The 15,568-nt window shown below is 42.8% G+C and overlaps 1 pseudogene; it reads right to left on the minus strand.

Annotated features, from left to right (window-relative positions):
- Window positions 1-6,196: 6,196 nt before the first annotated feature.
- LOC116897742 lies at window positions 6,197-9,386 on the minus strand (annotated as a pseudogene).
- Window positions 9,387-15,568: the final 6,182 nt, after the last annotated feature.

Below are 15,568 nucleotides of genomic sequence, written 5' to 3' on the forward strand. Positions count from 1 at the left end.
ACTGACAGCCTCTTTACATTTGGTCAAACCATCTACAAGAGGTAAAAATCCTACAGGCTTCCTTAGAGGCTGGTTTTGTACACATCAAACAGTATAGAACCTGATCCTTACTTTAGTTCAAAGACCAGCATAGGGTTGGTATTGTGCCTAGTGCTGTGATCACAACCCCTGTGAGTCACTCACCAGTACAATTGGTTTTGCTTCTGAGTTGATTGGATTTCCACAGCCTTCATTGGTCTGCTGCCATTCTCTGTAGGTCAACAAGCCATCACTTCTGCTGGTGCTAGCATCACGAGCACTTCAGACTCAAAGTTGATCCTAGAAAAGGATCCAAGGTATTCAAATAAGTTTCTGAACTAAGGATTCAAGGATTACATGAATTTCTAGGCCAATCCTGAATTACCCCGCTAGGATATGCCACAGCTCAGTTCCTGGTACTGGGTCCATTTTGGTACTTATTGTTTATTATGGAACCAGGATAGCACAGATAGTGTGTTGAAAAAAGGGAGGAACTGATCTGTTTGAGCTCCTGAGCAGGCTTGAAGGAATAGACTAGCTTGCCAAGAACATTTCCAGGACCCCTGCCCCAAGTCCATGCCTCACCTGAACCCATGAATATTCTCCTGTTCTTAGGTGAGTATTCTCAATCCTAGAATTTATTGCTACAAGACATCAAAAGACACGATCAGTATTTTACTGAGAAAAGAATTTCAGAACACACCAGGAGATTCAATGTGCCTTCAAAGGAGCAGCAGAGGTCAAATATTGGTACTGCTCAAGTGAGGGCTCTCAACCTCATCACTATCATGCCATGGAAATTGAGTCAAATGGTCTCAGGTCAAAATCAAGGCCATAGAATTCTCAGATCTTGGGATACACACAAATGCATTCTCTCTCACACACACACACCAAGAACAACACACACACACACACACACACACACACACACACACACACACACACACACAGTACAATTAGAATGCCGAATAAATACAATGAATTGTGGCATCATCTCAAAAACAATGAACAAAATCAGAGAAAACCAATGATAACCTGTTGCTAATGCAGTCACACACTGAGAGGCAAGTGGCATTAGGCCCTCTCTCAGCTTTCATAGGACCTATTGAACCCAAAAGCACCTCCACGCCAATTACAACAATAATTAAATATAACCACAGCACCTAAGATTCCCACAAGCCAACACCCTACCTGTCCAGGCATCTTTAAACACACAATGAGAGCTCACTTTATTTCTATTCCCAGACTGTGATTCAGGTCTGAGGCTACTGATTTTTAGAGAGAATCAAAATAGCTGTACCCTATCTCACTCCTTTCTGAACTTGCATTCTGTGCTTAAGATACCCCGTCAGAAGAAATGATTTTGACCATGAGGACACCTGGGTTAGCCTACTGTGATGTGAGGAAATATGGGCAAAGACATCTCAGACAGTCAACAAAGAACACATTGTGATTACCTGTCATTTAAATTCTTTCCTAGGGTGACCTGCAGGATTCTAGGAGTTCATCTCTCATTTTGCATCTTGTGGAGAGCAGTTTTGAGGTTCCTCCAAATGCTTCATTCTCTCCTCCTCAACAGGGCCCCTGTGGAGGTTGGGATGATGCTTCTGAGCAGTCTCTGTAGGTAGATAAACACAAGTAAAAAGAATATGTGGACATAGTGTCAGGAAAAGTATGTAGTCTAAAACAGAAGTCTGAGGATGAACAGTTCTAGAGACAGAGTGAATCAGTAACAAAGCAAGAAAATATCTTTAAGCTGAATTCAGCTATGTCCTATTCCCCCACCATCCTAGCCATATGATGACATATGACAACATAGATATAGACCACACTTCCTAGGCCCATTCTCCTGCTTGTGAAATGAAAAAAGCTGACTAAACAAAAGAAGGGTTTGGGCCATTTTTTCAGCTAATGTCTGATGTGAGGTAGGTAAGTCCTTGATTCCGAAACTGCTTAACATCTGAATCCCTATTCATGTGTGTTTCAAGTACAAAGTAACTGAGACCTTGATATATGACCAGGAGAATATCCCTCATGGCATCAATTACCCATGTAATCTGGGACATTGCTAGAATAAAGTGCTTCAATAGCCTATCCTGAGAGAGACACTTTGTTATTCTTACAGAGGCTCATCCTGGTATTCTTTGACCTCCCCATGACATAAAGAGCACCAAGGAGAGCCCCCCTTGATATATATCAATTCTTGGCTCTCTGTCAAACTACTGATCTGAAAATGCTGAGTTTGGGACAGCCAATTAAAAGAAAACTGGGGCTCAAAAATCATAAGTCCTACACCTAGAAGACCAGCTCAAAGCCAACCTTCTCCAGGGAAGCTTCTCTAGCCCTGCCCAGTATTCACTGGGTCTTCCCTGGGCCATTTCCTTTTCTTGTTCTCAACCTGATTGAAGTCTGTCCTCATTCTGCCTTGGTCTGGTCTCTGCATGTCTATGATTCTCCCTCCGAAATAGACTGAGGAACCTGGAGAACATGCCCTTCAGAACCCCTTAGACTCTGGGGGATATACTCGCTCAGGCAGTTGGTGTCACCACAGCGCTGGTGACATCACAGAAGATTCTAGGCTTCTCCTGGATACAAGCTAGAATTTCCAGGAAGACACTACTGATGATGTCACAGGGAATGCCGCCGCTTGCTTGCTAACTCCCTCTGCAGACTGACCAGTGTCTGCAGTGCCTTTTCAGAGACTCACTTCTGAGCCAGGAACACCCATTCACACTCTCCTTCCAGAGCCTCAGGGTTCTCACTGCTTCATTACAACCCAGTTGCTGGGGATAGGGAGAGTGGGTTAAGGCCTAAATATGGGTAGAAAATATTTATTTACCCCAAATATCTAAAGACCTTATCTGAGGGAGATTCTTCTCCCTGAAATGTAAAAACCGGGGTCCATTCATGTGATATATAGTCCAATTCTCACACTTTTTGCTGTTTCCCAAGGCCAATGTTCTTTTCCTACACCTTTAAATGTATTCAAGTTGAGTTTATTGCTTCACTGAGTGTGCCTTGAGAGGGGGCAGGGTTTCACTATATTCACCCATGTGTTTTCATGAAAATCTCTGTCTTATAATCCTATTTTGTGTAATGAAAATTCATTGTCCTGGCAACATGGTCCCTTAGGTACAGGGCAAACATCAAATTGTAAACTTTCTGTCCATTCTTGTTAAGAAATCATTAAATGAAGAGCAGAGCCTCTGAGCAAAAAAGAGCCATGGAGGGGCAGAGTGTGGGAAACTACAGCCAATACAGGCAGGGAAGCAAGCTGCAGTGCATCCTGCTGCACCAGGAGGTGGAACTGGAGTTCGACCTGGGCAACCTGCGCTTCAGACAGCATGCCCCTGATGGTGATGGGCCAGTCTGGCCCCACCGGGGAAGGATGAATACGGGCCCTGGGCGTGGGAAAACAGGCTTCATGAACCAGCTGTGGCAGCTCTTTTGAGCTGAGCATAAAGTGGACGAGGTGGTGGTAACGCATCTTGCAGGAGCCCACCACAGGCCTGGCCAGGGAGAAACCTCTGCACCAGCTACTACCCTCAATGCTTTCAGCATCCATCCCAGAAAGGGCCAACCTGTGTGACAAGGTGATTGGCAATGCTGTTGGCTACAAGCTCACCAGGATGACACCAAGGAAGTAGCTGATTGAAGTGCCGGGAGTGCTGACCCATGGAAGGCCAGTTCTGGAAGATGATTCAGGCCAAGAAAGCACATGGCATGAAGGAGCTGAACCATCTGGCAGATATTAACTAGGACAGTAAACATGGAGAACAAATAAAGTGTAATAAAAGCTGGAAGGGGAAAAGGACAACTAACATACAAAGACGGTCCTCCTATTAGAATTACACATTACTTCTCCCTAGAGACTCTAAAAGCCATAAAAGCCTGGATAGATGCACTGCAGACTGAGAGACCAGACTAATAACATTGGATTGTAGTTGACACTGAAAGAGCTGCCCCTAAATTTGGGGAGCCTCACTCTAATCGCAGGATGGGGTTCCCCTAGGAAACACAGTGGCGGTCTTGATGTAACAGCAAGAGGTAGCGACACCCAGATCTTGGTTGGCTTCGTGTCTCATGCAGGAGACAGAGGAATCGACCCAAGACTCCAATTTTAAACTTTTATAGGGGAAGGCAAGGGATTCAGCGTGGTTATCAGCAGGGAAATGGGTTTACAAGGTCTCATCTGCAAGCAGCACGCGGGCTGGGGTGTTCTCAATATAGGAGAAATGCGTCTTATCTTTATCCTGTAAACAGGGAGTTGTCCGTCCGGATGGCCCCTGACTCAGTGGGAGATGGTGGCTCTTAGTTCTTGAACAATCCCTTGACCTTGTTTTTAGGCTTGGCCAGGCACATCTCCAGGCCTGCTCTGTCTGTCCCTTATCTGCTGTTCTTTTTGCAGTTTTATGAAGTTTTATTTTAACTCTTCAACACAAGTGCCTCTCTTCTTTTACCACATACAATATTATTAGATACATCCTAAAATTGCCTTCAGACCATCTTTTGAGGAAGCCTAAGGAGCTTAAGACCTCTGATAAAGTATTTTGTACAAAGGGAACTTGCTTGCTTTTTCATATTTCTACTATAGCAGGATGTAGCAGGTTTTTTGCAACCTACTTTTAATAAATTCAACCTCTCCTCTAGCCCACCACCCAGCATAGTTAATGGAAGGAAAAGTTATTAGGATATGGGGGAAGAGGACCTGTTCAGCAATCGTTCTTTGGGAAGGAGAGTGTTGTTCTTTGGCAGCAATTCAATGCAACAGCCAGCACCAAACATGATTCAGGAGGATTTCACAGGAGAAAAGCAGGGCATAGTGGAAACATTGTGGCAGTGGCTGTGCAGACTCAGGCTGGCTCGGCACCGGTGCTCTGAAGCACAACCGCTTAGCCAGTTAGCTATGAGACCTGGCTCCCACTGCCTATGCTGCCTGGAATCTGTACGGATACAGGAGGACAAACAACTGAGCCCAAGCTGAAGTCAGATCAAAAGTCCTCTGAAGGACCTGCAGGCACCAACTTAGTCAACTTCATTAGAGCAAAGAGTCTGAAGTGTTTGCCTCGACTAAGCATACGGCACCCCAGCCCATTTTCTTTCACTCCATGCCTTAATTTTGATGGCTTCTTCCTTCATAAGTTTGTCATTAGTTTCTTTTCTCTCTCTTTTTTTGTTTCTTTGTCTCTTTCTTTCAACTAATAGGAAGGACCAGCATTGTGATTATTTCTAACCTAATATTTGTTGTGGTCTCATTCCATGCCTACTTGCACATTAAAATTCTTTTCTTCTTAAATTTGCCACACTTTAATAGGACACATTAACTTAGCTCAATCTTGGTTCTTGGGTTCTTTGAGGTAAGTGAATGTTGGGGTGACCTCATTCCCAACTCCTGATCCTTGTGCCTCTAAAGTCAAATGCTTATGAATTTTGAAAGTTTTTTTTGCCAGTATGTGTGTGTGTGTGTGTGTGTGTGTGTGTGTGCCACAATTTTCAGTTCATGTTTCTACTAGGAGTCCGGGTACTGAACTCAGATAATCATACTAATGCAGCAAGTTCTTTACCTGCTGAGTACCTTGCTGCTATTGCACAAGTCTCTCTCTCTCTCTCTCTCTCTCTCTCTCTCTCTCTCTCTCTCTCTCTCTCTGTCTAATTTTCATGTATCTATATACCATATATTGTGCCTATCTCTCCCTCTCAATACAGTTATCCTTCCTTTCCTCACCTGTTCTACAATTTCTTTTTATCTCTCTGACAGTTTCTCTTGTTCACATCAGTTTTAAATGTAAGAACACACACACACACACACACACACACCGATTGAAACAAAATTAGAATGAAGAAAATAGAAATATGCAGTCTTTTTGATCAATACTCATTAGCATTAGCTTTTCTTTGATGTTTTATACAATTCATATATAATAATGGGAAATCAGCTCAAAATTTTTGCTTAATGATGATATCCTTGGAGTTTTCATGGATGTTTTATAAATATTATTATATTATCTGCAGATAAAAATGTCAACTTTTAGTTCCTCCTAGTGACAGGCCTTAAAATATCACATTCCTGCATTCTGACCACAGCAGTATGCTGTCTATAAGGGTGATCACTACTTAGTGCTCAATAAAAGGGAAACAGAAGAGTGGTGTTGTTCCTACCCCTTCTGGCCAAAGGTCCTTATGAGCTTGTCCTGAAGAAATGAGGATATGGATTACTAGGTATGGGGTGCCACCTGGTGGAAGTAACAACGTAGTGCATCTTCGCGATGTCTTCTCCCACAGTTGCCTTCGCTGGCTCTAAGTCGAAGTGTTGGTTGAGGAGACCTGAATCATCCCCACCACACGCACTGCTCTCTCCAAAGAAAACCAACCTCAGCTTTAAAGGAAACGGACACTTAATTTCCAGTGAGATTCGTGCTCATCCCTCACTCTGGCATAAGTCCAAAGGAGTTTCAAAAAATGAAAATGCTAGGCAACGCAGGGCATTTAACGCCATTAGAAAGTTCAGACCAGGGATTGGGGGATTTAGCTCAGTGGTAGAGCGCTTGCCTGGCAAGCCCTGGGCCCCGTCTGGTTCATCCCCAGCTCCGAAAAAAAAAAAAAAAAAAAAAAAAAAAGAAAATTCAGACCAGAGTCTTCTGTCTAGTCCAATGGAACAATCCTCGAAATACCCAGCTACAAGTCGTTAATCTATACACCATGTCGTGAATCATCTAAGGTAATAGCACATTTTGTCATGCCCTAGTAGGCACTTAATTGCTTGTTTGTGGTTTTAGGACACAAAGAAAGTGCCTTTCATGGTGGTGGTCCACTGTTAGTTCAGGAGTTCAAGCAGGAGGGCAGAAGCAGGGGTAGAACATCCTTGTTTACATAGATAGTTCCATGCTAAATACAAGCAAAAAAAGAGATCTTCGATTACAAAATCCAAAACTCAAAAATGAACATGTCATTGCAGATGTGTGTCCCTTCTGAGGGACAAGATAAGGGACAGGGTAAGATCAAACTTTATATTGCCAAGAGAACATTCACAAGAAAAATTAACTGAGACACTGGGCAGATTAGAATAGAAGCAATGGTGCTGGAGAGATGGTTCTACAGTTAATATTGGCTACTGTTCCAGAGGTACGGAGTTCAATTCCCAGCAACCACATGGTGCCTCACAATCATCGATAGTGAGATCTGCCGCCCTCTTCTGGCCGGCAAGCATGCATGCAGGCAGAATGCTGTATGCAGAATAAATCTTTAAAAAAAAAAACTAAAATAAAAATAAATAGGTTTGGAAAACTCTGTGTGTTTTATTTAAAAAGCGCAACTATATCTATGGCGATTTCCTGGGGCCTGTGGCATCTGACATTGCTCTCTTCTTTCTTCCGTCTTTTTGCTAAACCGTCAACTTTAAAAGACAGGAAAATATCTACTGAATGTGTACCCGTGTTCACTAGCTGAGGAGACATCTTAGGCTTCACTTAACTCCAGAAGGCCTTAAGTAGACATTACGAGCAGTGCCTCTGTGACAATAGAGTTTCTAGGGCCAACTATTGCTGTCCCCTTCTAAGATCAAATCTATGTTATATTGTGATGGGGAAGGTTAAGGGTAGAAATTGTCTCATGGGGGAGATGAAGAAAGATAAAAAATATTATCCCAAAGGGATTAGCAGGGAAATTTGGTTGGTGTTGTAATTTTGTTATTTCATCTACACTTCCATCTAGGCCTGTGTACACAGGATGGTGTGACACAAACTGACAAAACAACCAGAGCCATTGGAAGAATTGATCATTTTCACATTTCATGGCCCTGCTAGCCATTTTGCTGCCTGATTGGGGCTTCATTTCAAGCCTCACACTTTTCTCGCCGATTAGATATTTTACTTTGGCTTTTGCTCGCTCATCTGCCTCAAAATAGCACACAGTTATTGGATACCTGGTAGTGTGTGCTGTCTGTCCTTGATGAGCATTATGCCTGTCAGACCAGAAAAACAACAGTGGATCAAATTTGGGTTCACTGACAGCAAACTGGGCTTTGCCTTCCTGGAAAAAAATTCGAATGATACCTCCACTTACCTTGGCATCCCAGTTTTTATTTAGATAATGCATACAGGTCATGAGTCTTCCTTCTCCAATTGGGTTATTGATGTGATGGACATAGCCTATTTTGTTGCCTGGGTAACAAGCAACCATGGCTTGCCGCTGTTCGACTCTGAACTGCACTGGTTCAACATATTAGATGGCCAAATCCAAATATCCCCCATGTCACGTCAATGAAAAGAAAAGCAGACTCAACGCAGACTAAGCCCTCTGGGAAAGGAAAGCATCTTCTGCTCAGGTCCTCAAGCCTCGGGTCAGCAGACCAGTCAGCATGATACACCAAGAGGATAGCATCCACAGAGGAGCGGAGTGCCCTTGTGCTCTGGGTATATACATGGGACCAGTTAATGCTGGACAGAGATTCAACAGAATCCCTTGGTCACCTGACCAATAGCAGGGCGTGTCCTATCCGCAGGCAGAACTTCACCTGCTGCGGGTCAGCATCACATCTGGATATCCTGTCAGCACGGGAAATTCGTTTTCGTTCCTCAGGGTGACCCAGAGCGCTCACCAGAGGGCTAATGGAGTATGACAAGAATTGGGGACCAAAGTTTCTTTCAGCAGTTTATCCTCTAGTGCTCAGCTCCCCGCTGCTCTTGGGGATCAATCGTCCATGCTGCTCATGAGCAGGGGCGATAGATGGTCTCTTTGTCATCAATCCAGGTGATCTGTTCCTGCTGGATGTCCTGGAAGAGTCACACCTGACTGACCAGCTGCCTGTATGTGAACTTGCCAAAGCCTCTCAGGGCGTTTCACCTCTTCGATGATCTGCTGCCTCGTCTTTCTTCCCAGGAAGTCGTCCATTATGCAGATGTTGTACTTGTTCGCACAACACAATGCACTACCAACGCCAGTTTCATCACAGGCAGAGGCTTGCTTTGCCCATTGGGCTACAGCTCTCCACCAGGGACTCAGCGCCTCCCAGGGGCCGCCGACCTGGGACACAGGCTGCCTCACTCCACACCCAGAGACGCATAGGCTGGAGGATCCTAGTAGCTGGGCCGTGGTGGGCCTGGACTGTCCTTTCCTTCACCAGGCCCTGAACCAGGTATTCACCAGGCCGCACCGCTCCCCTCCTGTGCAGTAGCAGGCTTACACAGCTCTGGGTTGCCCCACGGGCAGGGGTAGTAACGTGGGGCAGTGCACATCCAGCTGCGCTTTGGGGTCCTCTCTGCCCTGCACACCAGCTTGTGCTTCTTGCAGCAGTGCCTACAGCACGGCAGGTTCTCCATTTTCCTGCACAGCTCTTGCAACTGCCAGTGGCACTCGCTGGCACTAGGCATGCTGTGCCTGCCTCTGTCACTGGTTTTGGCCTTAACTGCCTTGCCTGGAGCTGTCCAGCACAGCAAGGTGCCTGAGAGAGTGAGTACTGCAGGGAGCAGGGGTCCATTGGGTTGTATCTTGGTCAGCAGGCAGGGCAAGGGCCTGTGGGCAGCACACAATCCACCCCCCGCTGAAAGTACACTTTGGCCTGATGGACTCCATTTTAAATTCACATGCTTTTTTGTAAGGAAGCATCCTCCTTACCTATCCATGCCATTGTGTCTTCCAATGCCACTGGGTGCCAAAACTTCATTTACACTGAAAATGTCCTTCACTATTCCCGAATCATGGATGGTCATGGCTCTGCCAGATGTTGTCTCCATTCTCATAAAGAGAAGCTGCTGAATGGTTTGAAACACTGAAGTAGGGGAGACCTGGACCAAAAGCCTTCCTTCAAACACTGCAACACCAACCACTCACTACATTCTGTTTTTATCACCTGTTTCTTTCTGGAGAAAAAAATCCATTTAGTGATGTTAGGATTCACAGAATAGCATTTTACTTATTTTATGGTAGAGGAAAACCAGTAGTTATTACAGATACCTTGTTCATTATCTCATGGGATATAGGCAATGCTAATACTTGTCTCAGTGCAGATTAATCTACTTTTATGCAAGAGATGTTCTTGTCATATAGATCTTTCACTTGCTTGATTAGAGTCATACCCAGGTCTTTTTTGTTATCTGTGACTACTGTGAAGGGTGTCCTTTCCTCATTTCTTTCTCAGCCTGTTTTCCTTTGAGAAGAGGAAGGTGGCTGATTTGTTTTAGTTAATTTTCTCCCCAGCCACTTGGCTGAAGTTGTTTATCAGGCTTAGTAGGTTTCTGGTGGAACTTTTTGGGGTCATAAGTATACTAACATATCATCTGCAAATAGTGATATTTTGACTTCTTTCTTTCCCATTTGTATCCCTTTGACCTCCTTTTGGTTGTCTGATTGCTCTGGCTAGGACCTTGAGTGCTCTCTTGAATAGGTAGGGGAGAGAGTAGGCAGCTTTGTCTACTCCCTGATTTTAGTGGGATTGTTTCAAGTGTCTCTCTGTTTAGTTTGAGGTTGGCTACTGGTTTGGTGTATATTGCTTTTACTATGTTTAGGTTTGTGCCTTGAATTCCCGATCTTTCTAAGGAGATGATCATGTGGTTTTCTTCTTTGAGTTTGTTTACACAGTGGGTTACTTTGATGGATTTCTGTATATTGAACCATCCCTGCATCCCTGGGATGAAGCCTACTTGATCATGGTGGATGATTGTTTTGATGTATTCTTGGATTTGGTTTATGAGAATTTTATTAAATATTTTTTGTGTCGATATTCATAAGGGTAACTGGTTTGAACTCTTTCTTTTATGGGGATGTTTGGTTTAGGTATAAGCATAATTGTGGCTTCATGGGAAGCAATTGAGTAAATATTCCTTCTGTTTTTATTTCTCAGTAGAATAGTTTGGACAGTATTGGTATTAGTTATGCTCTGAAGGTCAGATAGAATTCAGCACTAAAACCATCTGGTCCTGGGCTTCTTTGGTTGGGGACTTTTAATTGCTGCTCCTATTTCTTTAGGAATTTTGGGACTTAAAGAAGAAATGGTTTTTCTGATCCTAATTTAAATTTGGTACCTGGTATCTGTCTAGAAAACTGTCCATTTCATCCAGATGTTCCAGTTTTGTTGAATATGCTTTTGTAGTAGGATTTGTTGATTTTTTCCTCAGATTCTGTTGTTATGTCTTCCTTTTTCATTCCTGATTTTGTTAATTTGGATATTCTCTGTGTACCCTCTGTTAGACTAGCTAAAGTTTAATCTATCTTTTCGGGTTTCTTAAAGAACTAGCTCCTGGTTTTGTGATTCTTTGTATACTTCTTTTTGTTTCTACTTGGTTGATTTTAGCCCTGAGTTTGATTATTTCCTGCTGTCCACTCCTCTTGAGTGAATTTGCTTCTTTTTATTCTAGAACTTTTAGGTGTGCTGTCAAGCCGCTAGTGTATGCTCTCTCCAGTTCCTTTTTGGAGGCACTCAGAGCTATGAGTTTTCCTCTTAGCACTGCTTTCACTGTGTCCCATAAGGTGGAGCCTGGACTGCGGCACATCTCTTAGGCCTATTTGGATATTGGAGAAAACACATACCTTATTTACAGTTCTTGCTCAAGTCACTCTATAACATAGTGAAAAAGGCATCTGATTTCACCTAGGGACCACCCAAGGAAGAGGCAGCAAAGACTATTATTAGGATATATAGAGCAGTATCTTAATTTAATCTATATTAATATAGATGATAAGTAATAATAGATAAACTATGGAAGAATATGGAAATTGGAATATTTTTGTAAAGCAGCTTCAAATTAAATCTATTGGATTTTATTGCAAATGATTTCTTTGGTCAGATAACAAGTATTCAGTGTTTGATAAAACAACATGGACTGTGTATGAAGCACTCCAGACCTGCCATAGTATCCTAAAAGGGAAGCCAATGGTACTCTGATCCACAATACACATTCTAGAATTGATAAAGGCACCAGAAGAGGCATGGGCAGGGCTACCCATAGAAGGGAAGGTACTGCAATGGAAATGGTACCTATCAGAGTTCCTTCAAGGAGCAAACCTGACTGCACAGGGGATGGTACTAATGGTGTCAGAGCACATACTGGCATCTGTCAATGAAAGTCAGGTACCCAGAACACTCGACACCTCCCCTACCCAGAAACAGGCACCAGTACGATCATGGGGGTCAAGACAGCACTCCCCCTCACTGGTTAATGCCTGTTTTACTGATGGCTCAGCTACCACTGAAAACAACTTGGTGCTCTGGAAAGCAGCAGGCTTCAGGCAAGAAGATGGGATGGTGATAAAAGAGGAAGGAAAAAGCCAAACAGTACAGCACATGGAAGTGGTAGCAGCCTTATTGGTAGCTAGGCAGTCACTCGTTGATGGAAAGAATAAACACCTTTTCACAGATTCTTGGAGTGTGGCCAGAGATATAGCAATTTGGACAGGGAAATGAAGACTGAATGATTGGAAAATTAATGGTAAAGAACTATGGTCTAAAGATGCCTGGATAGAATTAGCACAAATAGGAAAAGACATTAAAATAAAAGTATACCTTGCAGATTCTCCTCAGATGACCTACAAACCAAATATAACAATGAGGTAGATAGATTAGCAAGCTTGGCATTGAAACTCAAAGCCCAATATCAAAAAGAACAGATAGGATCCATAAAACTGAAGATCAAAAGACAGAGGATTAAACAACCCTCTCATACATAAAAGGAAATTAGGAAAGAAGAAACAGAGGAGATACATAAAATTCTCAGACACACAGGCACCCATGTAACACACCAGTGGTTCATTCAAATCAACATTGCAATAACAGGGAGTAAGATCAAAAATGACACAGAAATGTGAATAATGCCACGTGACAATAAACAGATTACTTACACACAACTACCATGGGAAGGAACACACAGATTATATTTCAATCACATGCTCCAAGTTGATTTCATAGGACCATTGAATGAATTCCAACACCAATATGCTTGTATCATAGTAGATATCTGTACACGATTAAGTATGGCCAAATCAGGATCCAAGCCAGACCAAAAATTAACTATTTTTACATTGTGGTCACGGATCTCAGCCTACAGAATACCTTAACTAATCCAAAATGGTTAGGGAACACATTTTACAGGTAAGATTGTACAGAGACTAGCAAAAACCTACACATCATGTGCAAATTTCACCTAGCATACAACCCCACTGCAGCAGGCAGCATTGAAAGATTAAGTGGACTATTAAAGGTAAAACTAATGATGTATAAAGACAGACAATTGATAGAAGCACTAACAAAGACTATCTTTGAGCTCAACAGAATAAGAAAAGTCTGATAGAAGAGGTCCTCAGTATGCATACAGATATAGATTACCCAACCGAAGAAGAACATAGGAATATAATTAAATGTAATGCTTACATCTGCAGGCACAAGGACAAATGGACACAGACAGAAATCATAGCTCCCGGCACTGGAAACAGCATGTGGACCACAGACAGCAAGGGAGCACTACAGCTAACTGAACTGTAGAATTTAATATACACTAGTAGGCAATGTGCATGTGTGCATGTTTGAGAGCACTTGTATATACAATAAGCCTGATTGTTGTCATTTTGCTGGGAATTGTCCCAGCAATTGATCTGGGATTAACCTTTTGTGCTAAATTATATAACATTAATAGTGCTACCAGCCTGATTGCCTATCAGACTATTTGCTGGTTATATACAGTGGCACAGATCAAGAGTTAATGATTAATCTTCTGCTGCTATCTTTATTAGGTATTGCTACGAACCTTTTGCCTTTTAATTTGTGATTTGGTGGTTGTATTATATTACTGAATTTAGGAAACACACACATATTAAGTATTTAGTTATCTTTTATTACCTGTTTAAAAATCCCACTAATGGCGAAAAGAATAGCAGTGATGGAGATTATAAAACTATGAGATACATCTGTGTTACAGCAGTAAATGGCACAAGAATGGATTTCCTTATACCCTGGAACATAACAGGAGATTTAACCACTGTCAGTTTTCTGGCAAGGAACATATCTGCAAGATGCAGTTCCATGCCACAATGTCTCCCTGGCTTGAGTAATTTGATAAATATACCTAGCTTAAATTATACAATGCTAAATAATATTAGATATGAAAAACCTAACCTCAGAGTAACACAGATACCTGCAGTAGGCTGCCAGTATGATTTGCACAGCCTGACCCCAGATACAACATCCAAGCACTAGACAGGGCAGTGTATTGGTGGAAACATGGGGGATTACAGGAAATAATACAAGGACAATATATCATTCAGGCTTACTATATTACTTTAGTTACATATTGCCACATCTTTGATACCAGGATTGGCAAATTTTGGATTGAACAGCAACAAAATGCAAAGCAACAACATATAACAAGGACACACGCACTAGTATGTTCATAGCAGCCTCATTATAATAGCAAGGAGCTGGAAGGAACCCAGATGTCCCTCAACAGAGGAATGGATACAGAAAATGTGTTACATCTACACAATGGACTACTACTCACCTTTTAAAAACAATGATTTCATGAAATTCATAGGCAAATGGATAGAACTATGAACTATCTTCTTAAGTGAGGTAACCCAATCACAACCCCCCCCAAAAACCCACACATGGTATGCACTCATTCCTAAGTGAATATTCGCTCAAAAGCTCAGAATAAACAAGATACAATTCACAGAGCATATGAAGTTCAAGAAGGACGATCAAAGGGCAGAGGTTTGAGTCCTTCATAGAAGGGGAAAATATTCATAGGAGGGGATATGGAGAAAAAGTTTGGATAAGAGACTGAAGGAATGGCCAGTCAAAGCCCGCCCCACCTTGGGATCCAGCCTATATACATACAATCACCAAACCCAGTCACTATTGCTGATGCCAAGAGGTGCATGCTTACAGGAGTTTGATATTGATGTCTTCTAAGAGGCTCTGCTAGAGCATGACAAATACGGAGGCAGACTCTCATAGCCAACCATTGAACTGAAAAGGGGTCCCCACGGGAGGAGTTAGAGGAAGGACTGAAGGAGCTGAAGCGGTTTGCATCTCAATAAGACAACATTACTAACCAACCAGAGCTCCCAGTGAGTAAACCACCATCCAAAGAGCACACATGGACAGACCCATGCCTCAGGGGCATATGTAGCAGAGGACGGCCTTGTTCAGCACCAATGGAAGGTGAAGGCTTTGATCCTGCCAACCTGGACCGCACAGGCTAGGGGAATGTCTGGGCAGGGAGGTGGGAAGGAGTGGCTGGTTGGGTGGGGAACACCCTCATAGAAGAAGGGAGAAGGGATATGTATGTGGTTCACGAACGGGAAACCGGGAAAGGGGATAACATTTGAAATGTAAATAAATAAAAACATATTTAATAAAATATATTTTATTAAAAATTATTTAATTCCCAGACAACCTAAAGGGCAATTTACAATCCTCTGTCATTTCAGTTGCATGAGCAATCTAGCGACCGCTGCTGGCCTCTGACGGTAATGCATCCAAACAAACACTATTTGGGGGAAAGTGGGTGGGATGGTTCGGGGGACCCTCATGGAGGCACAGGTTTGGGGGATAAGATAGGGG

The sequence above is a fragment of the Rattus rattus genome, chromosome 4 (genome assembly GCF_011064425.1).
Source record: "Rattus rattus isolate New Zealand chromosome 4, Rrattus_CSIRO_v1, whole genome shotgun sequence".
Lineage (NCBI taxonomy): Eukaryota > Metazoa > Chordata > Mammalia > Rodentia > Muridae > Rattus > Rattus rattus.